The following is a 12,456-nucleotide window of genomic DNA, read 5'->3' on the forward strand; positions in this document are numbered from 1 at the left end:
GAACTAATAACGGAATAGCCCATACTTATCATTATCCCTATTGTTAGGAATTTTGAATTTTGTCTTAAAACAACTTTCGAATTTATTCTGCAATATTAGTTTTCCAGCTCCTAACTCAGTTACAGCCTATCACAGTAAAGACCAGCTTCTGACAGCACGGATCAGCACTCTTTGAAAACAAAGCCTTCCCTTAGCGCAGACGTATCGAGAGGCACTGTGTGTGCACAGTGGTATGTATCCTTTTTACTCTTCTCTGGAAATCTCTAAATACTGAAAACTTTTGAGATATTATTTTAAACCTGGAACTAGATAGATTTTGCCCTTTCCATGTACTTTTAAACTCTCCAAATACAAAAACACAGTGATAAAGGCTATTTACTTATAACAAGTTCAGAAACAGCTAACAATTGCTCTCCTCAAGACCGCCTCTAAAAATGTTCCTGATATATTTTCTTAAAAGAAAATGCTTTTTGGTATAAGCTTACAGAAGCAGTACATACTCAGGAGAGCTGCCACCAACAAAGCCAGTGTAAAATATTAAGCCCTGAACATGCTGAGAGCAATATTCATAATAAATATAACAGCCAACAGAGTATACAATTGCTCACTAACGTGGGTAAAAACGTTCCCAATTTCTTTTAGCTAATTTTAATATCCAGAAAATGGATTTAGATTCATCTATATCTTGGAAAATGGAGTTTAAAATAGGCTACTTATTTACACGAAAGCTAACCAACAACTCAGAGCTCCAAAGGCACAATGTAAAGAAAATTCAGGGGCTACTCACAGGGAATTCTGAAGAAATCCTGTGGGCAGCAACAGAAAAAAAGCAAAATCTTTCTGAAAAGCAATTTGGCCAGTGAGTGTTGACATCCTTTTTTTCTATGTAAGCCTACTCCAGAGGAAACTTTTTCCTAAATAAATTAGTATTTTTGCAAAAAGTAAACTACTGTAGTATGTACAGACTTATAATCATTGCAGTATCATTTAAAATAATGAAAAATTAAGAACAATCTAGATGAAAGACTGGATTAACAACACAGCAACTCTAGAGGACTACATAGCTATCAGAACTAAAACAGTTTTAACATGTCCATTACACAGTTATTCATACTTATTGTAAAATGCAAAAATATAATCTACAGAAGTAGAGGGAAAATGAGGCCATTTATTGTATTGTGAGCACACATATGACTTCCTGATTGTACTACAGTATTGTTTAAGCAATAGACACAGGAGAAAAGCATTGATTTTAAACGCTTCGAGTGATCTGGAACAAACAGCATAGCAAACACAAACACACTGGCTGGGAGGGCTGGGCTGGCACCTGTGCTGATTATTAGAAGAAACTTTTTATAACTTGATTCCTGAGAGCAAAGGGCACACGAAAAAAAAAAAAAAAAAAAAAAAAAAAAAAGAATACTGAGGCATACTTCCAATTATTTAGGTAAAAAAAAATGTTACTAGATCCACAAATACTTTTTCAAGTTTTGGTAATCTACTTATACCTATTAAAACAAAAAACATTTGTTTCCTGTTTGAAAGGGACGTTAACCATATTGTCATCCTTCCCAAAAAATGAATTGTGAAGAAAGCAGTTTTATTTTGTTACAAGTAGTATCTATGAACAACCTCTGTACAGACAAAGCTAAAATTGTGAGATACTAAAGATGCCAACATATTGCTAAATTTAAAATATAATGGAGTTAAAGAGGGAGTGGTACACTAAGTAAAAAAAAAAAAAGAATCAGTTGGTATTTCAATTTTTTAAAAATAACCAATTCCTTATTCTTTTAGCAAGTTAACAGTTTAGATTTAAGGAAAATGACATCAAATAGACCTCCTTAAGATGTCATTTATAAAAACTGACAAATGACTGTTTCAACATCTGAATCAAGAGAAATGCCTGTTAGTGAAGATGATCATGAATCAGAGGTTTTTAATGGCACTCACATTCTAAAGTAAAAATAATAATAAAGTCAAGTTTGATTCGCTGAGCACCTATTTCCTGTTCAAACAGCCCTTTTGTTCTGCTTCCCTGCTTAATTTTAATGTTCAGTTTGCATCAGAAAATAGAAACAATGACAAAGCCGAGTACACACAAAAGCATAAAGGAGCAAAAGTATAAAATATAAGATCATGAAAAGATTAGAACAAAAATCCTACCAACAAAACCTCCACAATTTTCTGTTTGCTTCACCTCAGATTAACTTCACTTGAAGCTGTACTCCAAAGCAACCAAACCTGAATACCAAGCTCCACCTACCGCAATTCTAGTGGCCGGAGAGTCAAATCTCCTCCCTGTTAGTGAGGCTGATAACTGTGATTGGATGTGACTAATATCCATTATTTTAAAGAACTTTTCCTCCCTAGCAGGTTAGGTTAAACACACTAAACCCCTGGATAAGCTGGTTTCTTAAAGAAACAGGCTGTAATGTTTCCGTTTTCCCATCATAAGCGATTTGCTTTCTTTTGTCTGGGTTAAAGTACAATGAAAATTCACAGAAGCAACTTTCATTTACTTGGGGATACGCTATGTAAGATACATGCTTTTAACATAAATACCGTGGCATTTTTACAGAACCACGAATGTAAAGTTATGCTTTAAACAGATTTTCTCTTTTGAGAGAGCCCACATTTTGCCTGAAAAATTTTAAACATCTACACAAAATCCATTATAAATTTTACTTAAAAAAACACTTGTGTGTTCTCTAAGCCTTAGTGAGAGGGCCATTACCATAAGAAAAAAGAAGCAGCATTAAAAAAACAAACCCTAAAATTCTGAAGATTCATTTCTAAGCTAAACCCTAAATGCTAAAGGATCACTTCTAAGCTGTCAAATTCATTGACATAGTCTCGGGTATCACAACACACTGAAGTTCTCAGTGCACCAAAAGGCTACTATTTCCAGTTAAAACTGATTATTCACTACAAAAGGAGATCTAAAGACACAAGGCAATTTGTCTAATAGCACGTTCAGGAACAAATTTAATCCGTTTATTTCACAGTACTAAGGATCTAATCCAGAACCTCGACCATACTAGACAAGCACCCTGCCAGGAAAGTAGAAAGTTTAGGGATGTTTATATCATCCTCCCCCTCCCCCACTGTTCTTTTTACTTATTTTGTTTGTTTGTTTGAATCAGAATCCTCACTATATAGCTCAGACTAGCCCAGAACTCACTTGTCTTCTAAGCAGGAGGTTATCTGAGACTCCCAAGTGCTGAGAAGGAAGGAAATGAAAAGTGAATTCCCTTTAAACTGTCCAAGAAGCTGTGCATAAAAGCATTTTTGCTATACTCTTAAGAGACACACACTGTACAGGACTCTAACTTTTAAAGGAAAAAGACCTGCTGTCACTTATACATGGCTACGTTTGCTACATTTTATGCTTTGCTTAGAATTGCTTACATTTTAGTAACTTAGCCCAAACTTTACTGACATTTTAAGCATAACCTGATTGAATGGCTAGCATTTAAGATGTTTAATAAAATACATTTTTCTCTTTACCAATACTTTAACTAAAGCTGAAAAAAATAATATGAAATTAAGGAAAATTAGAGGGGGGGGGGTCTTCTGATTTTTTGTTTGTTTTATGAGACAACGTGAAACTGTCCTTCAACTCCTCTTACCTCTCCCTCCTGAGTTCCAGGACTGCAAGTAAGAGGCACCACGCCTGTTACTACAGTGGGTTCTTACAACGTTTTCAATAAGCTTATGCATTAAAGAATTTTAAATTTAAATCTACAGTTTTCAAAGTTCAAACTCTTTTAACATTTTTTTAATCAGAGAAAATTTGTATGTTAGAACAGAAAGCCAACAAAATTGTTTTGAATACAAAGAGAAGTCTTTGTAACAAGCTGAAAATTCACATAATTGCAGCTAGACATGAATATGGAGCAATACCCTGTTAAAGCCCAAACAGCTGCATATTCTATTATGCTCTTTAAGTGGACAAACTGAAAGAGCCAATTCACAGAGGCCTAGTCCCATGAGCCTTTGCAACAACTCATTGCTTTGAATGCCCTGCACTTCATGAGTCAAGTTCAGGTTTTCTTATCCTTCCAAAACAACACTGGAAGAGAAGTACAGGAACAGTCAGTAAAAAGAATATATCTAATTTACAGTGCAGACTTGCAGAAGACAGCATGTAGATGAGCAGAACTTTTTAGATAAAGGCTAGAGAAATAAAAAGTTAAAAAGCAGCAAGCAGGATCAGATTGGTAAGATGGCTCAAGTGCATGACCCCAAGACTGACCACCATAGTTTGATCTCGATCCCATCCCCAGGACCCACGTGGTGGTAGGAAAGAACTGACTCCTGCAAATAGTCCTCTGCCTCCATAAGTGCAAAGTGAGAAATGCACTCAGATGCACACAAATAAATAAAAACATGAACTTAAATTTTTAAAAATTGGCAATTATACAATTAACAGACAATTGTGAACACAAAAGACACTATTGCTCTGGGTGCAGTTTTCACTTCAAAGTGAATGACTTATAAGAAATAGACACAAATCATATGTTAACATAGCACTAACACTAATACTACAACACGAGGGGAGATGTGAGCCAGCTGTGTTGGTACATGCCGATACGGGGGGGGGGGGGGGCTGAAGCAAGAGGATAACCAGAAGTACAAGGCTAGTCTTGACTACAAAGCAATATTCTATTGCGTACTCGTGCGCGCGCGCGCGCGCACGCACACACACACACACGCACGCGCACACACACTCACGCTCTTAGAAGAAAAGAAGAGACATGTAGACTTAGTGACCAAGATGTCAAAGAACTTAAAGGTAATAATCATCATTTTAGGTGGCACACAGATTAAAATTAAGGTATTTCTGACAACAAAATCAAATGCAAGAAAGCCATGTTAAACCCAGAAACTATGTAGCCTAAATTACATGACAAAAACATTGCATGGTAAGAACAAGGGAACAGCATAAAGCTCTTGAGAAGTTCTGTGATTGGCAATGCAATTTTTCTACACATCAAGTAGTCAGAAAATATACTGTATATTCTTTTTTGTTTGCTCGCTTTTCGAGACAGGGTTTCTCTACAGAGCCTTGGCTTTGTAGATTTGCTTTGTAGTCCAGGCTGGCCTACAACTCACAGAGACGGTGCCAACGCCTCCCTGAATGCTGGGATTATAGGCTTCTGCCACCGTGCCCAACTACTGTATATTCTTTATGGGAGTCTGAATATTTCCCCAAACCTTACCAGCTCAAAAATAATTCATAAAACAATAAGCCACCAGTGAATAACCTGGTCACATGAGTTTTGATTAAAATAATCCTACACAGGGCTGGAGGACAGGGAGGGAGTAATAGCACAGTTGGAGTGTGCTTGGCCACCATGCGCAAAGCCCTGGGACTGATCCCAAGAACCACATGAGTTTGACCTCCAGCACTATATACAATACAGCACAATATGCCAATAATCCTACCACTCAGAAGTGGAAGCAGGACGATCAGAAATTCAAGGTCATCCTTGGCTATTATTACACAGTGTTAGGCCTGCCCACACTACAGCAGGCACAGCACCGTCACAAAACAAAACAAAAACCTAAAAAGAATTGTACCTGTTGTTGTTCTTACAAAAGCAGGCCATCCTGGCCAGCACTCTCCCTGGACAGAGCTGGTGATGTACAAAGTCACTGATGAAAAGACCACCCTGACTTCAGCATAAAACACTAGAACTGGTGAGAATAGAGCCTGAAATCAACTACCCAAGGGGTAAGGAAAACAATTTTCAAAACCTATTTCTGACAGACACACATTACCTCCAGCTGTGAGGGATGTGCTTTAATCTGCAACTCCTGGTGTGGTTTATCTTCTTATGGGGGTGGGGTGGAAAAGAACACAAAGTGTATATGCTCAGAGGTTGGCCATGGCCCATTCAACCACACACTGCACACAAAGGAAATACTAAGAAAATGAAGGCCATCTACAAATAGGACAGTGTAAACCAAACTAATAGGAAAGAAATCTTTATACAAGCTTCAGTATGCTGCTTTGTTTTAGGTGTGTAAAAGATTTAAACAAGGTCACCAATAAGCATAAATTAAATGGGGATCAAAACAAGAACACAATATATAAGTAAAAGGAAAAGCGTTCATAAGTCTTATATATTAAGATGTATGCTTCTGGGTTATAGGTAAACAATTTTGCTTAATAAACAGGAACATGCACAAAATAAATGTCCCGTGGGTCTAAGTGAAACTGCTAGATGAAGAAAAATAAACTGCAGATTTGGTAGGTTTTGTTTTCTTATTCCCACTTTGTTGCCTAAACCAGAAATAAATAAATAAATAAATAAATAAATAAATAAATAAATAAATAAATAAATAAATAAATAAATAAAGGAATGAATAAAAGATTAGAAGACAAAGACTATCAGCTAGCTATCAAAAGAAGACTAATTTTTTCTTAATCACTGCTACAAACAAAGCAATCTTACAATTTTTGAAATGTAAAAATTGAACAGATAAGTCTCTTGTCAAACATCCTGCTTCTGGAGAGGACCCAAATTCAGTTCCAAGTAGCCACAATTAGGAGGCTCCCAACTGCCTGTAACTCCAGTTCCAGGAGATCTGATATCCTCCTCTGAACTTCAGGACACCTGCACTCACATATTTGCAAACACCCTTCTCCAAACACCTCCTCCTCATACACATATAATTAGACAATAAAATAAATCTTTACAAAAGAATCTCTTGTCAACTTACTGCCTCCCCACACTGTCTGAACAACATCCTGGGTACCGCTGCCCGCTCAGGATGCCAAGGTCAACAAAATAAACATAGTCTCTACCTTTTAAGAAACTTATGTCATGAGTGAGAACCTGTCCAATTAAAAATAATTAGAACATGCATTTCCAATTTTCTGTGAGATGAATATTAAAATATAAAAATTGTAACTATATATATAAAATATATTATCCAATACATACTTTTTTTTCTTTTTCTGAAGACAACTATATGTAGCCCTGGATGTCCTAAAACATACGATGTAGACCAGGCTGAGATTTGCCTGCCTGTGCAATTTTGAGTGTGCAAATTTGAGTGTTGGGATTAAAGTCATGTGCCATCACACCTGGCTACATATTTTTTAAAAACTTTCATTCTTGTTTTACAACAAATGTCAAATTTGTATTTCAATTCTGACTTGCCACTCTTCAATAGCTACGCATGGCTATTTTAATTGATGTGGCCATTAGCCACAAGACTATAAATCAGAATTAAGTTTTATTAATGTAAAGACTCCCTATTTCTCCTGTCCAATATAAGTCAATAAGCACATGTGGCTACTGAGCACCTACACTGTGGCTAATATAAATGAGGAAAGGGAGTTTAATATTATGTCATTTTAACTACTTAACAGCCAGAGGGGCTGGTAGTTAGCAGACCATCAAATAAACACTGGCAGAAGAAATCACCACGGGCTAGAGAGATGGCTCAGCGGTCCTGAGTTCAATTCCCAGCAACCACATGGTGGCTCACAACCATCTGTAATGGAATCTGATTCACTCTTCTGGTGTGCATGAAAACAAAGTGTTCATATACATAAATAAATAAATCTTAAAAAAAAAAAACACTAGAAGATGTGGTTAATGGACTCCAACTGCTAGTTGACTACAGAAGAAATGCCTATTCTAAATAAGCAACAACCAATGGAAAGATAAGGCCTATAGGAACAGAAAAGAATTCTCAAGGGTATTACAATGAAACAAAGACAGCATGGCAGAGGCCTAAGGAGGAAAAACAAAACAAAAAAACCCAACCAAACAACAACAAAGATAGTACATTAGAATCAGTGAAGAAAAGCACCCAGGGCCAAAAGAACACCCTTATTAACAGAGTTCTCCAAAATAAGAGTTGAGCTTTTCCCCATTTTCCCCTCAATCGGCAGACCCCAGAGAGTCTAAATCTTCCCTCAAGTTCTAAGTCAAGTCAAATACTGTATCTGTTACACTAGCCATTCCCCTCCTTGGGGATTCCTCTTAACTCCTCAATCTCAGACCAGAATCACAGGACAAACTTTAGGGCAGGGCTGCAGGATGAAGGTGGCTACAAAAAAAAAAAAAAAAAAAAAATAAGTTCATCATTAGATTTTTGTCAGGTACAATGGCAGGCACTCAGTGTTCAAGAAGATGAGGCAGGGGGATTGTAAATTGGAGTCCAACCTAAGATCTACGCAGGGAGCATTTTTTTAAAAGTTCCATCATGTTGGTGAAACTATGAAACTCTGAAACCAGGTTGGTAGCACTGATCAACTGTTTACTTCCTTAGAGATACACTATAAAAGCACTCAATTAGTACCTATCATTTCTTTCTTTCTAAACACGTTAAAATCTGAAACGTCCTGTCTATTGCTTTAATTGTATGCTTTTCTTATTCTTAGAAACTCCATGGAATTGCATTGCAAGGACCACATCCTGGGAACAGCAATACCCCAGCACTTACCACAAAGTCTGGTGTATATCAGGTGCTCAGAGTGTTGAAAGAAAGGTATAGCTACAGGAACTTTCTAAACACACACCAGGGCTCCGTGCAAGCCCAGGGAAAGCACTTGTCCACTGAGCCAGGAGCAGGGTCTGACAAATAGCAACCAAGTTTTTGAAGTGAAAGATAGTATTAATACCAAGCCAGTGGTACTGAATAAACAAAACAGAATCAAGTGTGTATTCATTTTAGCATGTAAATAAAGGTATTTTTATTTTAAAGAAACACTGGGAGGCAGGAGTGGAGAGTTGAGGGGTGAAGTGGGGGTAGGGTGGGTTGTTGAAAATTTTGAAGTTTTTGTTTGTGTGAAAATACAGAAGTATCCATGATGAGATGGGGACTGGGAATGCATGTGCCAGAGGAGGCATGTCTGGAGGTCAGACGACTCTGTGGTGGTAGCTTTTTCCTTCTACCTTTCCATGGAAACTGATGATGGATGGACTCAGGTCCCTAGACTTCTGTGGCCTGTACCCACAGTCAGTATTTTTGATAGAATTGTAATAACCGGTTAAGCATCTACTTATTTCAATTAATATTTATGTTACTAAAACACTTGTCAGAAGAACACAGAACTATGGATATTTTTTAAAAAAGAAAAAGAAAAACTTTAAAGAACTGAAAGAAGTGCTAGAGAGATAACTGAGAAGTTAAGAGCCAGTACTTCTCTTACAGAGGATCTGAGTTCAGTTTCCAGCATCCACACCAGCACCGGGCAGCTCATAAACATCTATAACTCTAGCTCCAAGAAAATATAGTGCCTCTGGCTGCCAATGACACCTGCACACTCATGCACACACTGGACCCCCCCAATTAAAAATAATAAAAATATTTGAAAAGAACTGAAAATTATCTGAGAAGACTACTTTAAATATAAAAGCAGAATAAAGGCATAAAAATGTAATTGTGCTGGCAAGATGGCTCAGTGGAAAAAGTGTTTGCTATATAAACCCAACAGCCTGAGTTTGATCTCCCAGATCCAAAGTCACATTCTGACCTCCATAAATGTTTCACACCACGCATGTATGCATGCGCCTCCTACCCAGATCATATACACAGCAACAATCATCTTTTCAATATAAGTACTGGTCTGGAGAGATGGATCAGTGGCTATGAATGCATACTGCTCTTTCAGAGGACCTGAGTTTAGATTCCCAACATCCACATCAGACAGTAACTCCAGCGCCAGGGGATCCAACACCCATTTCTGGCCTCCCAAGGGACCAACATTCACTGCATGTACAATACAAGTTCACACACATACAATCTTCAAACAAAATAAATCTTTAAAAGATAATTATTAACCAAGATACATTAAAAGTATAAGGAAGGAAACAGGGGTTAGAAGAGAAGAGAAAGGAGCAAGGCCTGTAAGCAAATACAAGGCAAATGAAGAGCCAGGAAAAATATTTGCAATACAGACAAAAGGCTGCGATCCGAGACAGATAAAAGGCACAATAAGAAAGATCTTAGAAGTATAAACAATGAATCATGGCCAATTTGAACTAGGACACACTGCAAGTGGATGGTACACATCATCTCCATAAGTGTAAACTATCCCACCAAATAATCTCTCACACTCATCACATATGGCAAGCACTGCATCTTAGGTTAAATAAAAGTATATTTCACTGCCTTTCTCTTGTAGTTTGGCTTTGAAAATATTTTAATTTACTCAGCATGGCTCTGACTTGAAGTTTGCATTGTATTTTTATTGGCACAACCAGTGTAGGTTATATAAACCACAGTAAAACTGTGTCTGAATTTTATCTCATGGATTGAAAAGTCACTGAAGGACTTTGAACCTAGGACTACCATAATCTATAAACTCATTCAGCAATGGCAGGACAGCTCAAGTGGGTAAAAGTTCTTGCTGTGCAAGCCTGATGATCTGAGTTTGATCCCAAGAACCCACGAAGGGGAGAACTGAGTCTACAAAGCTGTCCTCTGACTTCTACACACACATGCTCCCATTCTCACACTCACACACACACACACACACACCATCTTTGAGAAATTAAGGAAATACTGCTCTGTAATTTGTCTGGAGCACATCCTGGAACATTCTTAAACATAAAAAATACTTCAATGTGTGTTGACAAGTCCTGATGCCTACCACACACTCATATATCCTTCTCAAAAATTGCAAAATGACACGTGGGTCCTAATGTTTCCCTTAAATGCTCCGCCCTCTGACAGACAATCCACTCCAGCAAAGCCTGTGCCAACTAGGCAGAGAAAGCTTACTACAAGTTTCTTTTGCAAGAGTGTTTAAGGCAAAGAAGACTCCACAGTATTCTGCCAAAGACTAAAGGGAGGGGAGGAGTGGTAGGGAACAGAAAGGGTGGCTTTACAAAACATCACATGTTTTGTCCAACTTGCTAGTTTTGCACTGAAAGGGTACCAAAGAGTGCCATACTTTCCACAACCCCTTTGAAGGGATTCAGTGTAAAGAGATTAACAGAAATCTTAGTTCCTCATGCAAATATAACAACTAGGAACCAACGGATCACAAAGACAATGAGTCCTTTTGATTAAAGGAAGCAGAATTTTTGTTTTGTTGTGACACGGGGTTGTCTCTGTGTAACAGATCCCTAGTTGCCCTGGACTCAATCTGTAGACCAGGCTGGCCTTGAACTCACAAAGAATTGCCTGCCTCTGCCGCCCGAGTGCAGGGAATACAGGAGTGTACCTTGCTTTAGAAAGCAGAATCTTAATGTTTTCATTTCTATTTTACTCCTGATTGCCTAAAACTTTCTCCTAGGATCGTCAGTATTTGCTTTAGACAACTTGTGCAACAACAGCTGGAAGGAGAAAAGTTCCCAGAGTACACTCGTTAGAAGCAAAACAAGAAACACTATCGCAACCGTGGGGTTAGGAGAGGAACACATCATTAAAAAGCAATGATATGTATGAACCACAAGCCTATACTACCTGTCCAAAGTTCAAAGGGAGAGGAACCTAAAATGACATGGTTTGAAGAGATTAGTATGTGACAAAACTGATTTTAAAAAGACCAGAGAACGATAAATAAGATAAATAAAATCCACAGGTCTAGATTGTTTACCTCAGCAAGAAACAGTGAACTGGGGGAGACCAGATAAGAAACTCATGAGCACATACTGGTTTAGGTAACGTTCTAGGCCTTGCTTTGGGGTGAGGAGTCTGGAATTTTCATCATGTTTTCTCTTTTTATAGTTATAGTACATCATGTATCCACTCTCGTGGCATTAACCATTACTTTTAAGACTTTGTGATATAACTCACAATTAACAAACTGTACAGATTTAAAATCTAGTGAGTTTTGACACTAATTAGAAACAGGAAAAGTACGCCTGCAGTCAAAATAACACACCAATCAAACCTGAAATTTTCCTATCTGTGCCTCTTACCCCTCCTTACACGTTTTTAAATGAAAATTAAGACAACCTGTTTTATCCATTTATCCACGTTCATGGTTTACAAAATTTTTGCCCCCGTAGGCCTGGCGATAACACACAAAACAGCAACTGTCATAAAATACTACATAAATGACCCCAAAAGCCTACGTGGCAATTTACATTAGGAAAAAAGGTAAATTTAGAATCTGGTTTGAAAGTGGCGTTTAACTGCGTTTTTTCTTTTTTTTTGTTTTTTCCCCGGAGCCACCAGGTGCTGCCGACCAAGCTGATTAGCACGCAGGGCTCGGAGGTGACCCCAAGGCCCCAGCTCTCACAACCCGGGCGACAACTCAGGATGGTGACGGCCGGGCACAGAGCCCGAACGGAGTTGAGTCGACTTCAGACGCCACGCTCCGTGCGGCTTGTTTACTCATCAAACCGGGCGAAACTTGGGAAACGCTCTCGGAGGGGCGGAGGGCTCGGGGCCCCGGAGCCTCCATCCGAGTCCGCCCTCGCCTCGGCCGGCAAAAGGGACGCGGGGACGCAGCCCCGGCGGGCGGCCGCGGCTCCG

General features: G+C 38.4%; 1 protein-coding gene across 4 annotated transcripts in view; it reads right to left on the bottom strand.

The window, feature by feature from the left end:
* The window catches only part of Zfand6 (zinc finger AN1-type containing 6), a 68,317-nt gene that overhangs the window by 55,150 nt on the left and 711 nt on the right, over positions 1-12,456 (bottom strand). The window contains exon 1 of one of the 4 annotated variants that reach the window (XM_055623096.1): positions 2,167-2,222. The exons of the other annotated variants lie outside the window; for them this stretch is intronic. The gene's annotated coding sequence lies outside the window, so the exon portion shown is untranslated. Of the gene's footprint in view, positions 1-2,166; positions 2,223-12,456 lie in introns of those variants that run through there. 4 annotated transcript variants of the gene reach the window in all.

This window comes from Psammomys obesus, unplaced genomic scaffold (genome assembly GCF_907164565.1).
Source record: "Psammomys obesus unplaced genomic scaffold, mPsaObe1.curated_primary_1811, whole genome shotgun sequence".
Classification (NCBI taxonomy): Eukaryota; Metazoa; Chordata; class Mammalia; order Rodentia; family Muridae; genus Psammomys; species Psammomys obesus.